This window comes from Micromys minutus (genome assembly GCF_963924665.1).
Source record: "Micromys minutus genome assembly, chromosome: 21".
Classification (NCBI taxonomy): Eukaryota; Metazoa; Chordata; class Mammalia; order Rodentia; family Muridae; genus Micromys; species Micromys minutus.
In genome coordinates, this window is record NC_137956.1 from 19228942 (window position 1) to 19248210 (window position 19269).

A 19269-nucleotide genomic window follows, 5' to 3' on the forward strand; every position below is an offset into this window, starting at 1 on the left:
CTTCTCTGACTTAGCCCAGACCCTACAGTCCTCTGCTGTATGTGTGTTGAGGGTCTCATATCAGCTGGTGTACGCTGCCTGGATGGTGTCTCAGTGTCTGAGAGATCTCGAGGGTCCAGGTATCTGAGACTGCTGGTCTTATAGGGTCACCCTCCTCCTCAGCTTCTTCCAGCTTTTCCCTAATTCAACCCCAGGTGTACCCAGCTTCTGTCCATTGGTTGGATGTAAATATCTGCATCTGACTCTTTCAGCTGCTCCTTTTGTCTCTTGGAGGGACAGACCTTGGAGCCTCCGCTTGAGATGGATCTCATGTTTTATAAATTCCCTCTGTGATACTCATGACAGAAGACCAACGTGGAATGAGACAAATGTCATTTTATACAGTCCTTATTTTTAATGTTTCTTGATTTTTGCCACTTACCCATTCAACTAGATTTTAATTTTTTTATGTTTTTGCTATCATAATACTTTGCTATATACTTTCAAAAGTTGAGGTTTTGTGGATCCTTTTACCTATTTCTCAAATTTCGTCATTGTAATTCACTTCATTGTACTGTTTTTCATTTATACAGCTCAGTATCATTAATTTTTAATTCTTTCATTCTGTACTTTACATATTGACATCTTGACTTCTGCCCCTGATTTCCCTTAGTGACTTTAACTTACCTCCTATGTCCTCAGCTTGTCGTTGACATTAGTTATTTGGCTCCCTTTGTTTTCATTTCATGTAGACCCAGGAGTCCGTGGATTGGAGCAGTTTGGAGCAGGAATCCAAGCCGCAGGAGTGATTAACACATACTTGCCCAGTTGCCCCTCCAGCTGTCCCCATGACTCACCATGGCAACCATATTCCCTTCAGTGTAGAAACCAGAACTGACTAGGAACTCCAGGCACCACGCCTTGAAAACCCTCCAAACCTCATCATTTATAGGAATAGCATATACACTTATTTTATACGAATAATATTGTTTCTTTTTAAAAGGATAACTTATTTTCTAATTATAAATATAATATATTCAGAGGAAAATTGAATAATGCATTTTATAAATCTAAAAATTGTATACTTTTTCACTTGCAAGAAGATTATTGTTTTATATGTTAATGTATTTTCTTCCTCACACATAAATTTTAAATGTACATATATATACATATATATTCATATTTACATATATATGTAATTCCTTTAAAATTAGTGTTGCGGGCTGAGTATGTGACTTCATTTGTGAGGTGATTGCCTAGCGTGCAGAAACCCTAGATCTGACACCTCAGAATGTCATCTTCAGCGACACAAGCCTGAAACCAGCCTGACATAGAAACCCTGTTTCAAACAATGAACTGAATAAGATGAGTTAAACCAAACAAGCTGGCATAGCCTATATTTTCAATTATCCACCTACGTAGCTATTTTCCTTTGCCTTAAAAATCTTTTTAAATTAAAAATAGATTTTTCTATTGCAATATATATATTTTTTTAAAAAATTATTTCTGTCGATGGGGTTGCAAACCCTTTCAGCTCCTTCAGTCCCTTCTCTAGCTCCTCCATTGGGGTCCCGGTGCTCAGTCCAGTGGTTAGGTGCAAGCATCCTCATCTGTATCAGTATGGCTCTGGCAGAGCCTCTAAGGAGGCATCCATATCAGGCTCCCACAAGTAAGTACTTTTTGGCATCAACAATAGTGCTTGGGTTTGGTGGCTGTATATGGGGTGGATCCACAGGTGAGGCAGTCTCTGGATGATCTTTTCTCTAATCCCTGCTTCTCTATTTGTCCCTGTATTTCCTCCCATGAGCATTTTGTTCTCTTTTCTAAGAAATACTGCAGCATTCACACTTTAGTCTTCTTTCTTCCTGAGCTTCATGTGGTCTGGGAATCGTATCTTATGTATTCCGAGCTTTGGGGCTAATATCCACTTATCAGTGAGTGCATGCCATGTGTGTTCTTTCGAGACTTGGTTACTTCACTTAGTGTGATATTTTCTAGTTCCATCCATTTGCCTAATAATTTCCTGAACTCATTTTAAATAGTTGAATAGTACTCCATTGTATAAAGGAGCCATATTTTCTGTATCCATTCCTCTGTTGAAGGACATCTGGGTTCTTACCAGCTTCTGGCTATTATGAATAAGGCTGCTATGAGTATAGTGGAATATGGGTCTTTTTTGTGGTAGAGCATCTTTTGCATATATGACTAGGTGTGGCATAGCTGGGTCCTTGGGTCCAATTTTCTGAGGAACCTCCAGACTGATTACCAGAGTCATTGTACCAGCTTAAAATCCCACCAACAATGGAGGGGTGTTCCTCTTTCTCCTCATCCTTACCAGCACCTTTTGTCACCTGAATTTTTTCTTAGCTATTTTGACTGGTGTGAAGTGAAATCTCAGGTTTGTTTTGATTTGCATTTCCCTGATGACTAAGGATGTTGAACATTTTTTAGGTGCTTCTCAACCATTTGGGATTTCTCAGTTGAGAATTCTTTGTTTAGCTCTGTACCCCATTTTCTAATAGGATTGTTTGATTCTCTGGAGTCTACCTTTTTGAGTTCTTTGTATATATTGGATATTAGCCCTCTATCAGATGTAGGATTGATAGAGATCTTTTCCTAGTCTATTGGTTGGTGTTTTGTCCTATTGACAGTGACCTTTGCCTTACAGAAGTTTTGCAACTGGCTGACTGCCAGTTGAGACAGCACCATTTGTTGAAGAGGCTGTCTTTTTCCATTAGATGTTTTTAGCTCCTTTGTCAAAGATCAAGTCACCATAAGTGTGTGGGTTCATTTCTAGGTCTTCAATTCTATTCCTTGATCTACCTGCATTTCTCTCTACCAATATCATTGCATAAACTGTTTCTATAGAACGTACTGCAGAAATATGATGAATTGCTAGCCCTACTGGATACAAACATAACTGTATTCTCCATATCAGTTCATGACTAGAGAGCATACTGGGAAAGATTAAACCCAGGTTAGAAGATAGTAATTAGTGGTTTCTCCTACAGGGGCTAGTCAGGGATGGTTAAGGGAGGTAGTAATCTAGAAGCACCCTCTCTCCCCACTAAGTTAAGTCCTTGGTTGAACTTCTTTAAAAACACTTTTTATAAATATTAAGCAGAGCTTCACATTCTGGAAGGAGACTATTTCAAAAACCAGTTACAGTTTGTAAAATGTCCATGTAAGTGATAATTCAAAAATTCTGTTATGCAAACTTATTAGCTCTGCTGATGGACCACCAGGAGTTGGGTCATTTTTTTTTGTCAGTAAGCCTGAAATAACCACAAAAAGGGCAGATACAAAACCAAAATAAAAATGCCAGGACTCACTTCTCCGTGGTGAAAGAAAAGGCTTTTTGATGCGTTCATTACACATTCATTAATTAGAAATGCATTAGAGACTGAGAATTAAAGTGAGCTTATCCCAGACAGCGTAAGCCCGTGAGCATGAACGCTTGATACAGAAATAACATATCTTTGTAAACACCCTTTGTAAGCATTAATCTCACATTCTGCAAACTCCCAACACCACACAGAATGCTTTTATGCAAGCCAAGCAAAACAGTGAAATCGGGATTCACCTCTTGTTTAAACAAAAATGACAAAGTGTACTGTATCTGAGAGCTGTTCCCTTCTGTATATATGAGCTCAGCCGGCATTTTCCAAGCAGTTTTCTGTGAAGGAATAGTTGATGTTAATCTGACTCTTTCTGTAATGAAGATTTAATGGAACTGTTTAATCTCATGTAAAGAGCATCCTGTCACATCACATTCTCATAAGAACTTGGTGAGGCAAGTACTATTTAAAGCTTGCCAAAGGCATGCAAATTGTCCAACATGATGAACACGGCCATACCTAGATTTCATCGATCTAAATACAGTATTATCTTCTGTATAACATATGGGTATTTTTTGCTTTCGTGAATAAAGATTTAGATTCCAAAGAATAGTTTTCTTTCTTGAACTGTTTTTTAAAATCTTTTTCTTGGTCTTGCTCCTTTCTCAAATGTAAACAGTGGGACACACACACGCACACACACAATCTCTTCTTCGGGTTACATATGAATGTCCTAGTTCATGTACCTGGTCAGTACATGTGTATTAAGTTTTACCAATGCTGGAGCTGTGTAGGTACAGGATAGATTCTGCACATTCCTTATGCCAATGTTAGACACATGTGAGCATATGTTGCTATTTTGCTCTTTGGAGTGGACCTAAAATGCTGGCAGACAAAATTAATTCAAGAAGTATAGTTAGTTGTTCTTTCCTAAAAGGACTGGAATGATCTGTGCCGAGAATAGACACAGTTCGCTGGTGCCACAAATAAAGAAGTCATCACTACATATGCCACAGAAAATAATAGTAAAATTTGTGAGCAAAGAAATGATCTCAAACTTTAGATAAAATAGGCCTTAGAAAAATTTTAAGTGATACTATCTGCTAAAATTCACATCATAAAAGTGTCATCAAAATAGACCTGTATGCATTAAAACTATGGTGAATAATCTAAGGCAGAAATCACTTTGCCTAGGTATAGTCGCCAGTGAATTTTTCCAAATATATTTTGGGAAAATAGAACCAGTTTCTTCATAATCGCTCACCAAAGACAAAAACCACACACACACACACACACACACACACACACACACATTTACACAAAACCCATTCTATGTATGAAGTCAGAATTGCCCTAACAGCAAGCCAGACAAAAACACTACTGTATCTTTTTAGAATTGGTACAAAAACGAACATATGAAAGTAAGCAGCCTATCAGATAAATCACCTGGTGGGACTCATTCCAGATGGATGTTGCTTGTTCATCTTCAGAACTGAATTAATGTGACTGGTTCAAAATTTCAAAATTACATCATTATACAAAGAGATACAGACAAAACATTGGATGGATTCAAATTTATAATAAAAACTCATATCATATTAGGAATTGAGAGGGTATTTACTCTTTCCTTGATAAATAATATACACAAAAATACTGTAGCTAATTGTATTTTTAAGGGTCAGAATTTAAATTTTCCATTAAGATTAAGAGCAAGATAGAAAGACCTTTCTCACTAATCTTAGCACACCATTGGTTGTCCTAGTTGCAAAGAAAAGAGCAAAAATATAGGAAAAATAGGAGGGACATACAAACTGAGGAGGAATTGAACTATTTAAATAGGTTGCTTTGGATAGTTATTACCAATTTATTAGGATTTTCCAGAGGCTACAATATCTACAAAAGAGGGAAGTCTTATGCCATCCTTTCTAAACTGCCTTTATAGTAAATGTGTTCCCTTACAAACAACAGCTCATCTTCTAAGATTAACTGATTTGAGACAGCAATTTTATTGACAAAGCTGAACAAAACAAGTACCTGTGTAGATGAGAGACAAGTGGAAAATCCACACCCTATTACAAAGTTCACAGACTCTTCAGAAAATATATTGTGTGTAATATATGAGAAAAACCTTCTACATTCATATGTTAGTAAGCTATAAACATATATTATGTGTTCAAAAGAAATGGTAAAGTTCCAAAAAAATGTATACAAATGTTCATTGAAATGCCATGCAGTATAGCAAAAAGGCAGAGAAAGGCAAACAATAAAGAAATTATGTATAAATATCAAGAATAAAATATTTCTTGTTTGTCTGGTTCACAACAATAAGTGAAGTTTGAATGATGGTGAGTTAGATGCAGTTCTCTAACATTTGTTTTCAGGTCAGTAAGAGCTTTTCCACTAAACATCCTTATGTAAATATTCTTATGCTTCTAGAAGAAATATGTGCTACAGATATTTTCAGGGCAGAACCAGAAGTGGTTATTTTTCCCTCCCCTTAAAAAATTTTTTGTTTGCAAAATTAATTTCACCTAGCTCTTTAGTTGCTGATTGTATTGTTTGACATTTTATAAGTGCCATTTAGAGAGGCAGAAGGGTATCAAAAATATAAAACATATTCTAAATAACCAAATATGGCTGAGAATTACTTCTGTAGACTTTCTGTACTACCAAACCCTGTGCTGAAAAGCACCTAAGAATGAAAAACAGACAGCTCTGAAACCTGACACCTGTCTGTATGTTTCCCTGGAGATAGTGGTGTAAGTTATCTAACACTAGGGGTTTGTGGTTTACACATAAAACTTCCCTTAAATTCTACAGCTAATTCAAATTTAAGACATATAGCATCTTTCAAATTTTATTCTATGAAGATCATTACACTATGGAGTTAATTTCCAAGACCATAAGTCACAATTCTCCAGAAGTGTGACTTAATATCTGAAAGTCATAGGCAAAGAGCCAGACAGAATGTTGACATGACCAATCCAGAGTTCTTTTAAAAAGTCACCGGCATTGGGAATCTGTGATTTACGCTAACCTCTCAAGGTAGATTCAAATTGTGGCCAATGCTCATGAGATATACTCACATCATAAATGCTGAGGTCACCCTGTGTCCTAGTTTAGAAATCCAAATTTATCTCCAGAACATGTAACTCTTCAGCATGAGACTGAAGATAGATGGGACAAATGGCAGGTGGAGAAACCAGGCTACAACAGTCTTTTCTAGTCCCCCCTTTAAGGCGATGGAGAATTTAAATATAAGCAAAGGGCATTGGTTTTCATAATAAAAATATCCACCAGCAGATGCCTAAGGTGCCGGTCAGATTATGCAATAAGTGGATGTAGTATCACAGTTCCCTTTCCTATGTAAGAGCACTGTATTGTACTCAAAAAGAAACAATGTGTGCAGATATATGTGATCTTTTTCCATTTCACATCTGTTCACCTTTCTGATTTTATTCCTCAAGAGAAATTGAAAAATTAATAAGGACAAACACTTAAATTTGTATTTGTTTAGAGAAAATAACAGTATGTAGGAAAATGGAATAGTTCAGTCTAGCCAAGAAAAATCATGCATATATACACAAATTTTGGCATTTTTGATATTTAAAATACATTAGTCTTTACCATACTCCATATGTAAAAGAAATCATTACAGACTTTTAAAATCTTGGATGTGAACAAGACTCCTCAGCACATTTATATCTGCTGGTTTATGTCCTAAACATTCTTCTCAGAGCCAGAGCCCTGCTACAGAGATCTCAGCTTCAATCGCACATTTAATATCCTCCCTTTTCATTACTCCTTTCTCTTTGCTGCTCTTTATGCTTATACTCTTTTTTTCTTCAAAAATGCCACTTTCCTTCTCATTGTTTAATTTCCCCTTTCCATTTAAAACTTCTTCAAAACACACTATATTTTAACCATGTTTTTCTCTTGCCCAACAACTTTCCCCAGGTCCTCCCTTCTCACCCAGCATCATCTTCTCTCTCTCTATACCTACCCCTCTGCCTTTCTCTCTCTCAAAACACAAAAAACTAAAAAATCAGAAAACAGTAGGATATAAAATTAATATGCAGCATTCAGTCCTGTGTATAAATGGAATAGACATTCAGAAGTTAAAACTATAATGTTATTGATATTGGCATGAAAGAGCAGAGAGCAGAGATATAACAACATAGCGGTTACAGTTAGAAGTCTGTTGAAATGTGGACAGAACATTTGTTTTGATGTAAAATGGCTCCCAAAGGCTCAAGTGCTTGAACACTTTGCCCCAGGCTGCTTGCACAGCTTTGCAGCAGCAAATAATTGTAACCTCTTTGGAAAAAGTGAGAGAGGGAGGAGGGGAGATGAGCCTGGGAAAGCCTCGAATCTTATACCCACCTTAGAATCTAGCCAAGTTCTCTGCTTCCTGATCAACACCACATGAGATGGGGTGGGTACCTTCAAGTTCCTGATGTTACAGACAGATGGAACTTCTTCCACTAACATTCTTTCCCTGCAGAGATAAACCAAAATCCCCCTGAAACTGTGAGACACAATTAATCTTTCTGCCCTTAAAAGACTGTTTACAGATAGCATGGTTGACAATGGAGAAGATCTGAAAGTCTATGTAAGATAATTGTGGGATTAATAGTTGAAATAATTAATAATATAATTAATAATTACATCGGTATTCATAATTAGTTAAGACAAGGTTGTACAATGCAAGGTTAATATACAAAGTCAATTGCTATCCAGTATACCAACAATTATAAAAAGTAAATTGCCATTAAAAATATAATACCATTTACATTATCATCTCCCAAACCAAATATTTGGGCATAAACTAGCAAATCTATATAGTATCTATTTAAGAAGAGTCACAAACCTCAGAAGAAAGAAATTGCAAAAGAACTAAGAGGAGAAATATCTTATATTCATTGGTAGGAAGACTCAATAATCCTAAGAAGTTAAATATTTATGACTTGAATTACAGATTTAATATAGTCTCAACTGAAGTCCCAGCGTGTTACACCATAGCTGTTGTTATTGTTTGGATGTGATTTGTTCAAGAGACAATGTGCCAAAGGTCTGTTCTCCAGGGTAAAACTATTTGGAAGTGGCAAGACTTCAAAGGTGAAGACTCTTGGACACTGGTCACCTGTCTTAGTGTGCTTCCTCTTACTGTTATAAACACCACAACCAAAAGCAAACTAGGGAGACAGTGAGTTATTTGTGTTACACCTGAGGGTCACAGTCAACCAGAAAGAGAAGCCAGGGCATGAATTTGAGACAGGAATCTGGAGGCAGGACTGAAGCAGAAGCCATGGAGGCATGCTTCTTACTGGCTTAGTTCTCAGGCTCATGTTGTTCAGAATCTTTTATATACCTCCTAGACCACATGCCCAGGGGTGGTTATGCCTTCAATGAGCTGGGTCCACTGCATAAATCATTAATAAAGAAAAAGGCCTACATACTTGCCTTTGGGCAATCTAGTGAAGACTTTTTATCATTTGGGGTTTCTCTTCCTAAATGGCTCTATATTATATCAAACAAACAAACAAACAAAACAAGATAAGACAAATGAACAACAAAACAAAAACCCAACCGAACGATGCCCTTGAACGTGGTGGTGTGAATCTAGTTTTCAGGTATGAAATGAAACAATTTTTCAGCCATGTATTGCCCAGCCCCTTATTTTATGCTTTTCTCCCTTACCCCCTATGATGCTTTTATTAGAGGCTCAATCAACAGGATACCTGGTGATGAATCTCCAAAATCATTTGATTAATAATATCTTTATTTTCATAATTTAATTGAATCCATTATTTCCTTATAATAATGCAAAAATTACTACTATAGATACTGACAAATTAATTCTAAAGATTATATGGATATATAAACTATACCAGAAGTGCCTACTCAACATTAAAAAAAAGAACAGAAATCGAAGACTGGTACCATTCAGCTTCAAAACTAACTAAATGCTGGGTAATAATGACAGTGTGTTTATTGGTAAAATGATAAGACACATATAAGTGGGAAGAGCCTGAAAGCAGACCCATTCTAATAGAAGAGGATGAGCCAGGAGAAAAGAATAAGGCAATTGACTAAAGGAACAAATGTCTATTCAACATGTTGCTCTGAAATAGCCAGATGTTCACGTGCAAGAATAAAAATGACTAAGCCCAGATGTTTATATTAATTCAAGGTTGACCATAAACTTAAGTAAAACCACAAGACTAAAAGCTCCCAGAAAATATAAGAAGAAAATCTAGTTGACCATGCATTTAATGTTTGCTTTTGTTATATTTATTTGTTTATTTATTTGTCTATTTCTGTTTGTTTGTTTGCTGGGTGGGTGAGTTAGGGGGTCTGGGGCACTCTGCAGTGAACATCTGGAGGTTAGAACTCAGGTTGTCAGCTTTGTTGGAAAACACTTTTTCCCCCTGAGCCATCTTACTGCCAACCTTCATGTTTGTTTTTAGATAATACACCAAAGATATAACTCATGAAATTTTAAAAATGAGGAACTGTACTTAAATATAATTTAACATTTCTCCTCTGCAAAAGACTTTGACAAAAGGATGAGATGGCAAGCCACAGTCTGTGAGAAAATTGTTTTAAATGACAGCTGATGGAACAGTTATTCAAAATGCATCAAAAGCTCTTAAAATTCAAATTAGTAAAACAAGCAGCCAAATTTTAAAACAGAAAAAAAAAAAAAACAAATCTGAAGAGATAGCTCATTAGAGAAGATTAAACATGAAACAATGTTCAACAGCAAACATGATGAGGAGCTTGCAAATTAAAAGAAAAAAAAACTCACTATGATATCACTACCCATCTATTGGGATATCTAAAATCTAAAACACAGACAACATCAAGTGCTGAGGAGCTCTCATTAATTACAGGTGGGATAGAAAATGAAAAAACCATTTTTGAAAGAGGTTTGGCAGCACAGTCTTTATGATTGAATTCCCTTGCTATCCTGTTTGTGAGTAAATTTATGTCCACACAAAAACTTGCATACAGGTATTTTTAGCAGATCTATTTGTATTTTCCCAACCCTTAAATCAGCCAAGATACCTTTCAAGAGGGAATGAATAAATAAATTATGGTACACTCAGATGACAGACTAATATTGCATGCTAAAAAGAAAGTGGGCTATCAAGCCAAAGAGAAACATCGAGGACGCTGGTATATTACTGCTGCATGGATAGAGATAATTGAAGAGAACAAGACACTGAGATCTAATGGAAGATAGTCCTTAATTTGTGATGCTTTTGTTCATGCTACTATTTTTTTCCTTACAGCATTGCAAAGGGGATATGCATTCAATGAGAGCTTGCTTTGCTGTTTATCCAGGCTAGTGCTTTGTACCACAATACTCTTCAGCAGTGCCTACCTTTTGGAAAGTCCAAATATTCCAAGCACACTAAGAATAGGGGACTCTCATTATATTAGACAACACTAAATGCATTTTCAACTTATGGGTTGTTGTTAATTTATAGTGTGTTGATCAGGATCACCTCTTACTATAAGTTAAGGAGTATCCTAGGGTTTCATTTCGGTGAAGAGACAACATAACCATGGAAAATCTTAAAAAGGACAGCCTTTAATTGGGGCTGGCTTAAAGGTTCAGAGGCTCAGTCCATTGTATTCATACCAAGAATAATGTCCACGCAGGAAGCCATGGCCCTAGAAGAGCTGAGAGTTCTACGCCTTGTTCTGAAGGCAAACAGAAGACTGACTCCCACATGGTTAGGAGGACGGTCTCATTACCCATCCCCACAATGACACACTTCTTCCAACAAGACCACACCTACTCCAACAAAGCTACACCTCCTTATTGTGCCACTCCCTGGATCAAGCATCTTCAAACCACCACAGAGAGCATCTGTATGAAAGAGGTAAAACAGTAAAAAGGTTTAGACCAAAGAAGAGATTTTTTTTAAAGCAGAGCATTAAGGTTTTAGCTCAGTAAAACTACTTTGTATGATTCTGTAACCACCTACAAAATCCACAGAACACTAGCAGTCAAGAGTGAATCTTAACACAAACTATGGACTTTGAGTGATAATGGTGTGTAGGTTCATCAGTGTACCATTGCTTGCTGGATATTGATCGTTGGGTGGGGAGGCTCCACTTGACAGAGAAGTACATGAGACTTCTCCATCCTCTATGAATGTAGTTATCCTCTCAACTGAAACATTCTGTTCTGGGGCTTATAAAATTCAAGGAAATAAGAAAATTTCAAAAACTCATGAGTTCCACATTCCCACCAAAGTTTTCAAAGATGGCAAAGAGTTGCTGGGGAGCAGGCTCTGGTAGAAATGCCTAAAGGTTGGGCAGACCTTAAGATGACAACTTTTATGGAGAGTCATCCATGCTGGCGTGGGCCCTTCAGTAATATGTCTGCCCTTTAGTCATTCATGTTATAATAAGTAGCCCCTAACCTATGCTCCTGAAAGCAACCCAACATACCCATTGCACTGGGGTAAAATAATTTCTTTGGTTTTTCCTCAGGCTCTTCTCCCATGGATAATATAAAATGTGTTAGAGACACTTAGGAGAGAGACTCCCGAGGTGGGGGGCCATGTCATTGAATACCACCACCCATTTTTTTTCTAAAACTACTTAAAAGAAACAAAGTTTCCCCCCCCCTCTACACACCTGATCACCATCCCCATTCCCTTTCTCAACTCCTCCCTTACCCAGTTTCCTCCCCCCATCCAGAGAGGGCTGAGTATGAAAATGGAAATCAATGGTGTGGGGAGAGTTGAGGGGCATCTCTGGTGACTAGCTAGAGGTCTAGGATGGGAGAGGTTACAAAGGGTACATGAGGGTGAACCTAGCTGAGATTCCTGCTATGGAGGGGTGATACAGGGGCTGAAGTGGCCACCTCCTATAACTGGGCAGGACTTCCAGAGGAGGTAAGAGACATCAATCTACCAACAAAAACTTCAACCCAAAATTTGTCTTGCCTACAAGATGTGCAGGGATAAAAATGGAGCAGAAGCTGGGGGAATAGCCAACCAATGATTACCCCAATTTAAGACCTATTCCATGTGATACAGCCAACCGTTGATATTATTAATTATACTCTGCTATATCTGAAGATAGAAAATTAGCATGCCTGTCTCCTGAGAGGCTTCACTGAGCAGAAGATGGAAACAGATGCAGAGACCCACAAACTTCAGGTGAAACCCTCAGAGTCTTGTGGAAGAGTAGAGGGTAAAAGTGAGCAACTTGGAGGGGCCAAGGACACCACAAGAACCACAGAGTCAACTAACCTGGGACCATGGGGACTTATAGAGCCTGTACCACCAATCAGAGAGCATGCTAGTGCTGGACCTAGTCCCCCTACACATTTGTAGCAGATGTATAGGTTGATCTTCATGTGGATTCTCTAACAAGTAGAAGGGGACTGCAACAAGTCTTTGTTCCTGTCATTGGATACCCTTTCCTGAGCTGGACTGCCTGGTTGGGCCTCAGTGGTAGAGGATGTGCCTAGTTCTGCTAGAATTATATGCCCTAGGATGTGGTGGTACTCAAAAAGGTGGGGCTTCCTTCTCTGAGAAAAGGAGGAAGGGCAATGAGGAGAGGGATTTGTAAGGGTAGGACTGAGAAGAAAGGAGGAAGAAAGTGTTCTCAGGATGTAGAGTAAATAAAAATAAAAAACAAAATAGACAGGTGGGTAGACAATGGAAGAATTTCTTGAAACTCAAGGTATAGCCACAAATTCAGCATCTAATGCACCTGCTATTAACCCCTGGAGAGAGGAAGCAGCTATCAAGGGCATTCACATATGTGAGATGCCTAAATTATGGTAACTGGAAAAGAGGCTTCTCTGGTCAAAACGATCTGGAGGTTGGGAGCCAGAGTCCTAACAAGCACAACAGAGCCAAGACCTTAATAAGTGGCTCCCTGGGTTTCTGTTGTCTTGCCCTGATGAGAATTAGGTGGAGCACAGGTGTCAGCCATTATGAACATATTCACTAATACTCAGTTTTCATGGAAGGTTGAAGTCATGAAGCATATTGTAAAGATGAGTGAAGTGATCCCAGCCTGCCCTAAACAGGTCAGCAACTCAAGGAAAGGACACAGAAAGGAAAGGATAATGACTGCTTTTAACAAATAATTATAAGGATGCTAGAACAAGGACCTTGGAATTTCTTATTGGTGTCACGGGAATAAAGTGGAGGGTGTCCTCCAAAATAAGGACAAGTTAAGGCAAGTACTATTTGATTAGGAAGTGGTAAGGTGGGTTTATACAGGATACATTTTAATGTCCAAGTAGAGACATTCAGTGGTTAATTTAAAATATGTGATAGACAGTCAGAAAAGGGATAGAAGCCAGAGATATAGACCCAAAAGCTGTCAGTTTCAAGCTGGGGGGTGAAAACACGGGTACCAATAAGATCAGAAGCAGAAGGGGGAAAAAAATCACAGGACTACAACTTCTGAGTCTTTGAGATGCTCAAGACTGTGGTGATGTGTGGCCAGTAAAATGAAGCCACTGTGATTCTGTCCCTGTAAGTCTTTTATGCTTCTTCCTCCTATTTAAACACAAGGTAATTAATCAAAGGAGACAAAAACTCCTCCTAAAGATGTGCTCCTCATTGCCCTAATCCTGTCCTCTCTGTGCCTCTCTCCAGAGTTTTCAATGAGTAGCTAAAGTGTATTTAAAGCTTTAACTGTCCCATTCAGTCAATACCTGCCAAGGAATGTCTTCAGGTATGTGGCATCTAGCAAGATGAACACTTAAAGCAGTAATGAGAATAGGGTCTGTAGACGTGACCGCTCATAACAGCTAGAGGCTAGAGGGATGGACAGGTCAAGGGTTTGCTTCTAGGTAATTCTTGCAATGCTGTCCTCATTAGCTCCCAGGTGCACACTATTGTGAGAGTTCAATCCTTCTCTAGCCATTGTCAGAGTCAACAGTAGCCCTGTCCTCTCTGGTCCAATTGTGTCTTCGGTTCTGGACTGTGGCTGCATTTGTCTACGTGATGCTTTACATTTCCAGGACAATGAGTGTCCAGGCTTTGACTACTAGGAGAACAGTTTGCATTTTCTTTTCAGTTCTTGGTGTTCATAATTTTACTAATGCAGAGTCATGCCTGCAGTTAAGAAGACCTTTGAGGTTTTGTTGGGTTTGAGGTTTTTAGTCCTGGACCTAAGCAAAAGTACAGAGCAAGACATTGTATCCACATATTTTGTTTTGTTTCTTTGTTACCAGAATCATGTACGTTTTATCAAATGTCATAAAGATATCTGTCCTACTCCTCCCAAGACTTAAAGACCTGGAAAGGAATATTTAGATAGAATAGAATCAGGTCACCTTTCCCTTGCACCCAGTATCAAATCCATATGGGTGCCTTAGTTCAATGCAAGTCCACAAATGTGAATTTGGGAAGACTCATTCACAATCACAGTAATGAACACTCATTCCCTGTGTACCCCATCAGCTCCAATGGCCCTGTCAATTAAAACAGTTCTAAAAGGAGGCTAAGAACCATGGTATGAGGACTGGAGAGATGGCTCAGCGGTTAAGAGCACTGACCTCTCTTCCTAGAAGTCCTGAGTTCAAATCCCAGCAACCACATTGTGGCTCCCAACCATCTGTAATAAGATCTGATGCCCTCTTCTGGTGTGTATGAATACAGCTACAATGTACTTATATATAATAAATAAATAAGTAAGTAAGTAAGTAGGTAGGTAAATAAATAAATAAATAAATAAATAAATAAATAAATAAATACATAAATAAATACATCTTTAAACAAAAAAGGAACCATGGTGTGAAATGGGACCTTTGTCTTAAGCAGCTTAAGTGCTGTAAAGAAACAAATTCAAAACAAAGAATCTAGACGAGTGGCACACAGCTACACAGATGTGCCACAAGGGTAAATGTGTCCCGTATCAACTGCTACCAAGCAGACTGTCCATCTGTCTTGCCTGAATGTTGTGCTGTGCTATATCAGCTGCTCCTTCCGGTTTTTGTTTGCTTTGTTTGCTTTTGTTTTGTTCTGTTTTTGTTTGGTTTTCTTTTGTTTGTCTTGAAATAAAGCTTAGCAGGACTAGGCAACATTGCTCCCTGCAATTCTTCGGAGAGAGCTCCTCGGAAGTAAACAAGCATCCTAAAAGCCGGCCCCTGGCCTTGCTCCCTTTCCTCAGACCCCTGACATAAGTTTTTTGCTTGTTCATATTGAATCTGTCCTGATGAGATCAACTTAGGGCCATTTCTTTTCCATATTTCCTTTCCAGGGTTATCTGCTCTTCTTCTGAGCACAGACCCCAGGTCTCTATGTCTCATCTAAATAAGGAGCACACTTAAGACAGAAAAAGGGGGACAATAATGACAGCTAATGAAAACACCCTCATACCCCCAGTTACCACATAACAGAGGGAGTGCCAAGGTCCACAGAAAACCAAGAGCTGTATTATTTTTGAATAATGTAGCAAAGCAAATTAGGAAGAAAATGAGTATGAGCGTTTGTATGTTTGTCTGTGTACCACGTGTGCCTACTCTCCACAGAGGTTAAAAGAGGATGTTGGATTCCCTGGAACCAGAGTTAAGGACAGTGAGAGCCACCATGCGGGTGGTGGGAATTGAATACCAACCCTCTGCAAGAACAAGAAGTGTTTTTTTATCTGCTGAATCATCTCTCCAGCTCCTCAGTGTCAGCATTTTAAAGAAGAGAGTAAAGTTCTTCTTATTGCATTGTAGGATAGCAGACTACATTTTCTATTAATAGGGGCCAGGTTCAGTATGAAGTTACTGGTGAAGCTATCTAGCAGAAAGGAACCGCTCAAACCATGTGACGGTAACCCAGTAGTGTCAGGTCAAGACCTGAGACATTGCAGGCAGTCTCGGAAGCCATCAGTTTGATCTGTGATAGCTGATTCTAATGTGTCCAGTCTGTGTGCTCCATTTGGATCCAGCACTGCCTTGCATTTGGGCTTGTGTGAGGAGGAATGATCATCTTTGGTTCCACAGTAAGGTTCCTCTGGTCCTGTCCTCTGAATCATGATGCTGGCTCAGTAGCTGCCTGGGAGTAGAAAAGCAAATCCATGTTCTTTCTAAGACTCATGCCACTCATCCCTGGAGTTTACAAACTCTCCCCATCCTCCCCTTGAGGCTTCTCAAAGACACAATCCTATCTACTCTGCTGACCTCTGACATGTCCCGTATATCTTTTCAGTGGATTTAGGTTTCTCAAAACCCTATAAGGTGTGTTTCTTGTCAGAAACTTTGGCTTTTGGCCCAGAAATATAAACCACTCTTGGGATAAGTAAGCCAAATGTTCTGGATTTTTGCTTAAAATGAAGAAAGAGAAAAATACAAAAAGAACTGTAATACCATGAGAGGTGGACCACAGGCATAAGGAAGGTCAGGGGATGAGTGTCTACCTCTGCCCGAGGCAAAGGTGAGGCCCACAGATAGGTTGAATGGTTTAAGATAAATCTTCAGATCTATAAAATGTATCTTTTATTTGACCTTCCAAAATATATTTTTAAAGTTGGAAAATATCGATATGAATCTTTCCTTCATCCTACCTGGTTTATAAACTGTACTCTAGACAGTTCAGAAATGTAGGGGGGAAAAAAACAAATCACAGATTTTACTGTGTGGTACTTTTATAATCATGATAATAAAAAATAGTGACAATTAAAATAAAAATACACAATGGTATGAAACACCTTTACCACTGGATATATGCATTCATATATTCGCATATTAGTATATGTGTGTGAATAATTTTTCCTTTAGGTTTACCTGGAGGAATTGCTAAGATCTAGTTCATCCAGGTTTTTTCTACCAGCCTTACTTCCCATGTCTAATTGTCACATGCATAGAGACTGGTGTGAGTTTGGGTGATTGAGTGAAATCAGTCTCACTGAGCATCCTAGATCCAGTAATTAATACCTTGTCAAATAAAGAGACAGTGGTGCACCCAAAAGGAACAGCCTAGGAGTAATTATATAGTGGCCAGGTTAGGGTTTAGTAAGTGACACTGACTTATTGGACCTCAGCTTCTGACATTGCCTGTCAAGATCAATTTATAATGGAAATGATTCATCTACCCTTCTCATTTTAAGATCAAGTGTGTGTCCTCTGCTCCTGGGAGTCTAACTTTCCTTGGCAGACTGATGGAGTCGAAGGCTAATTAACATGATGATAAATCACATGGCACCCATTTCCTATTACCCAAGCTTCAGATAACCTATCCATGATTAAAGCTGTCTTTTGCTGAGTTCCTGTCCTTATAGGGGGTCAATCAATACAAGAACTGTGCTGAAGGAAATTACAGTGTTTCTTCTGGGGCAAAAAAATAAAAACAGAAACAAATCCTGCATCTTTTATATAATAGTAAATGCTGCAAAAGTGCGGAATGAAAAAGGTTTTGTAACTTACCTACATTTTGGGGCTCCATTGAGTCCAAGGTGGCAGACACGAGGGCAGGAGGTTAACCCAGACACACTCACAGTGGATCATTTAAAACAGGCCAGCCTGTGGACATCCCTATGAGGGATTGTCTTTATTTAGTCTCGGCTTGCTGATATCAAAAGTTGGGAATCAAACCGCATAATGAATAAGAAGTCTTCACCAGAGTCTCTGACATGGGGGCATTTGGTCAGAGAGGACAGGCGAACTAGAGAAACCCCACCCAGTAGCCAAGAGCTACAGTCTGAGACCAAAGAAGAAAGAAAAATAGCTCATTACATTTTCTTGTACCAAAGAGGTTTATATGTTTTATAATGTTAGAGCTGGTTTTGTTTTTCAGAAATTTAATTACCCATTTGAAGCCTTTATAAATTCCATTAGCAAGATGTTTACATCTACAAAGTAAAGTCATATTTTATATCTTTGTGTCGAAAATGCTATTTGTGACTCATTTTGCTGAAGTTTCTATGCAATACTATGGTTTTTATTAAGAACAAACAGCCAATAGGTACATAAACAACATTTCAATTATATAAAATAGCTCAGCATGCATAGATGAAATACAATGTCAATCATGGCAAAGTACGTCCTTGTCCAGAACAAAATGCAGGAATAGTGGTGCCCCAACTCAGGCTTCCATGGGCATCTTTGAGATGGCAACTGGATTCAGTCAGTAATTCAACAATATTCTGAAACTGGAACACTAATTCCCATGGCTCTGGTATGACAAAGGTATCAAAATATTTGTGCAGGCCAAGGAATGGGGTGATGGCTGGTGTTGATTGCGACCTGGACCGGTATGAAATCACTTAGGAGACAAGCCTCCCGGCATACCTGCAATGGATTATTTGGATTCGGCCAACCTCTGGGCAAACATGTGAGGGATTGTCTTGACTGAGTGACATCGTCCTCTAGGTTTGTGTCCTGTATTGCATAAAAAAGGAACACTGGCCTTGTAAGCACTGTCATTCTGTGTTTCCTGTCTGAAGACTCTGTGACCAGTTACACCTCATGCTTTGACCTCCAGGACTTCCCAGCCATGGTCTGTGCCCTTGAATTACGAGCTAAAATAAACGTTTCCTCCCCTAAAGTGCTTTTGTCAGGGTGTAATTATCCTAGCAACAGGAAAAGCAACTAAGACAGAAGGGGTACAGATATCAGAATTAAAGGACCCATACCAGCTTTAGTCACTGAAGACAGTGAAAACAGGAAACCTTATCCCCTGCTTTCTTCACTTTGTTTCAAACATCTGAAATCTGAGAAAACATTTGAATAGAGTAGAACTGCCTTTCCCTCTGCATAAATCATATTTTTAAAGAATCACTAACCTGTTCATAACCGGCCATGGTTTCCATATCTTCAATGGCCTGGACATTCAAGGTCAACATGATGACAAGAGAGAAGCGGGGACACAGAAGAGTGCTCTGAGACTAGAGTTACACCAAGAGTCATGATCTGAGGATGAAACATTTGGAAGAAGAAACCAAGAGTCACACCAGTTTAATGTTTGCAATGGGA